The sequence below is a fragment of the Lipotes vexillifer genome, unplaced genomic scaffold, assembly GCF_000442215.2.
Source record: "Lipotes vexillifer unplaced genomic scaffold, Lipotes_vexillifer_v1.1 C27273318, whole genome shotgun sequence".
Lineage (NCBI taxonomy): Eukaryota > Metazoa > Chordata > Mammalia > Artiodactyla > Lipotidae > Lipotes > Lipotes vexillifer.
The window spans coordinates 373-3945 of record NW_006784940.1 but is presented as its reverse complement, the minus strand read 5'-3'; the positions used below and the strand labels follow the sequence as shown (position 1 = coordinate 3945).

Sequence of the window (3573 nt, the reverse complement as noted above, 5' to 3'; positions counted from 1 at the left end):
AACTTCCGAGGGAGACAAAGTGCTTATTACCCACACCTGATGTGATTAGGATCTAGAAAAAGCCATCTGAGTTATCCGGAATGTGCTGAGTCACACCTCGTGGTGTAAAGCAGCGGTCGTTTACCGGGATTATCTTCCGTGGCTGGAGGGTTGGTGGGTTCAGCTGGGCTGTCCTCACTCCGGTCTTTCAGCCAATCCGTAGCTGGGGCCGGAGCTGTTTCCAAGGCTTCCTCGCCCGTGTGTGGTAGATGATGGCTGTCATCTGGGTCCAGGATGGGCCACATGATTCGCAGAGTTCAGGGCAAAATGAAGACGTGGGCCCTTTGTTCAATAATTATTAAGAATTCCAAGATGGCAGAGTCCTTCTGAGCTGGGGGCCCTGGGCGACTGCATGAGCTGTACCCCAGTGAGGCCCATCCCGTCTGGGTCTGCAGTGGGGTCTGCAGCCTGAGTAACTGCCCACGGTCTCTCCATGGGGCGTGGACTTCCTCACACCACGGCAGCTGGTCCAAGAGTGAGCATCAGAGAATTACACTGTGTCATCTTCCGTGACCTAAGCTCCGAAGAAACTGAGCATCCTGTCTGCCACATTCTGTTCCTTAGAAGTGTGCCATTAAGGCTATATTCAAGGGAAGGAGAATTATAGTCCAGCTCCTGATGGGAGAAGTGTCAAAGAATTTGTGGATGAGCTTTTAAAAGCATCATAGGAGGGTCAATGAAGGTTGGCTGGGCTCTGGTGCATTCACTCAACTCTACTTTATTTTGGTTGGGGGGCGGTGTGATCTCTAATCTTCCTGCATGACTATGGACATGTTACCGTGCCTCTGGGCCTCAGTTTTTCCCATCTGTAAAATGGGATGACAATGCCCACTTACCGCTCTGCAGTAGATCATATGGAATAAGAAACAGGAGACTCCTAGGCGGACCTGGTGTAGGTGGGGGTCCCTGCAGTAACCTGTGCACTGGCTTTCTTGTCCCACGTCTTTCTTTCCCGCTGGCACCCCTTTCTTTGTTTCCTGACCGGATCCAACCCTCCTGGCAGGATTTTAGAGCCAAGATGCGTGGAGTTTATGGGCGTTATGACGCTCGGCTGCTCACGGACACCACCCTGTCCCCGGCTGTCCCGTGCTTTCTCGCCCAGGTGAGCACTGGGGGTGGGGCGTAACACCTGTGACAAAGGTGAAGAGACCAGAGACCAGAGGCTGGCTGAGAACTCGGGTCTGAGAAGGGAGTGCTTGCTGCCTGGGGAGTGGGAGGGTGGCCCTGAATCTGACCTGGACCTGCCTGAAGCAGACTCAGGGAACCACAGTGTGGTGAGGGGCGTCTCATGCTTTCTGAATAATTCTCTTGAAAGGCAGCGGAGGAAGTATGGTCCCCAGCCAGACTGCCTGGGTCCAAACCCACTGCTCCCAAGCTGTGTGACCCTGGGAAAGTTCCTTAACCTCTCTGTGCCTTAGATTCCTCACCTGCAAAGTGCGGCCAGTGATAGTAACTCCCTCAAAGGGCTGTGGTATTAGGCGAACACATCTACCCGAGACATTTAGGAAACAGTGCTCGTCACTGTCATTATTATTACTGCTGTTGTTGTGATGATGATGATGATTTTGTTACTGTTGTTGTTATGTATTTCTTTTATTTAGAGCACCCAGAGCACCGTACGGAGCCAGAGAAAAGAAGCAGCCAGTGAGGACAAATCGGCCGAGGAGGACCCCGTGGAGGACCTCAGGGGACAGGGAAGGGGCTCCATCGCTAGGACGAGAACTCCCCAGTCAGGAAAAGGGGGCTGAGGCTGGATGCTTGGAGGCTCTGCCGTGTGCAAATTCCATGTCCTCTGAGTCCCGCTTTCCTCATCTGTCTGGCAGGAATCACATCACTCAGCTCACAGGCTGCTCTGGGGATCAAGGTGCCCAGAAGGACAGCTGGTACATGGCAGGTGTTCAATAAACATGGGTGCATCTCACCCTGACTCCTGCTGGGTCTCATTTCCTGTCTTATGACTGGGCTTCTGGGTGTTTAAGCCCGTGTTAACGTGTGTTACCGAACCAAACTCGGGTCCATTTGCCTGCGTGCGGTAAAGCCAATTTACTGACACCGGGTTGTAGTGAAGGAAAGGGCAGGATTTATTGCAGGTGCCAAGCAAAGAGTCCAGGCAGCTGGTGCTCAAAAGGTCCCAACTTCCCGATGACTTTCAGGAAAGGTTTTTAAACACAGGGTGAGGGAGAGAGACCGTGGGGTGCGTTATCAGCTCTTGGACATTTTTCTTTTATTCTTTTTTTTTTTTGGCTGCACCGTGCGACTTGTGGGGTCTTAGTTCCCCAGTCAGGGGTCGAACCTGGGCCCCCTGTAGTCGAAGTGCAGAGCCCTAACCACTGGGCCACCAGGGAAGTCCCTTGTGGACATTCTTCTGATTGGCTGGGGGTGAGGTCACTGGGCCAGTCCAGTTAACTTCTTTCACCTGTGGTGTTTCCGTACCTGCAAAACAGCTCAGAGGACGTGGCGCACAATATTATCTACAGCCCTTGAGGAGGAACTAAAGGTCCTTGGCTTTGTTTAATGGCTGAACTCTTATTATGTTGTCCTGCTTGACTATTTTCCTTAGCTTCTGCATTTTCTCATTTCTCTGATTAAATTTATTCTTTGGAACTCGGGGAAGGCCTCGGAGGCTAAAGTTTTTCTCCAAACAAGAGTCAGGTGGAGGACATTGGGTGGGTCTGTCCCGGGAAAGCCCCGTAGAGTCCTTATTGGTTGGAGGTGAATCATCTCCCAGGGCTGCCCTAACAAAGCACCACACACTGGGGGCTTCAAACCACAGAAATCTATTCTCATTCAGGCTGGACTCCAAGATCAAGGTGCTGGCAGGTCTGGTTCCTTCTGGGGTCTGTGAGGAGAATCTCCGGGTGGTTCCCAGGCCATCCTAGGTGCTCCTTGGCTTGTAGACACATCACCCTGATCTCCACCTTCACCTTCACGTGGTGTCTCCCTGTCTGTGTCTCTGTGTCCAAATTTCCCCTTTTTATAAGGACACCAGTCATAGGATCAGGGGTCCACCCCATTCATCCTAACTAAATATATCTGCAAAGACTCTCTATTTCCAAATAAGGTCACATTGTGAGTACTGGGAGTCAGGACTTCAACACATGAGTTTTGGGGACGCAATTCACCCAAACCATAGGGACGTGATGTGCGGGGATGACCTTGGGACCAGGAACACATCACAGAAGTGGAGGAGGGGTGGGGGTCCGCAGGCTCGGCCGCCTGCCTGCCTGGGCCCCCTGGGTGTGCACATTTGGGGAGCAAATTCCTGACAGTGGCTGGGGGCATCTGAGCTCTGGGTCACTCGGCTCTCAGCACACCTCCTGCTGCCTCCTAGAGACTTCTGCCAGGGAGAGGACGTCCTGCAGCCGTTCAGGATAAACACTATGCTCTGGAGCCAGCTAGCCCCTGATTTCATTCCCCACTGCGGGTACCATGATTTCCTCATCAGCAAAGTGGTCAACAAAACCTTCCTCGCAGGTGTGGTGAAAAGGGAACCCTCCTACACTGTTGGAGGGAATGTATTATAAACTGGTGCAG

General features: G+C 52.4%; 1 non-coding gene across 1 annotated transcript; it reads right to left on the bottom strand.

Moving 5' to 3' along the window:
- Positions 1-2311: 2311 nt before the first annotated feature.
- On the bottom strand, positions 2312-2384 carry TRNAR-UCG (transfer RNA arginine (anticodon UCG)). The gene has a single exon. It is a non-coding gene; the product is annotated as a tRNA-Arg (tRNA).
- Between the last annotated feature and the right edge of the window lie 1189 nt (positions 2385-3573).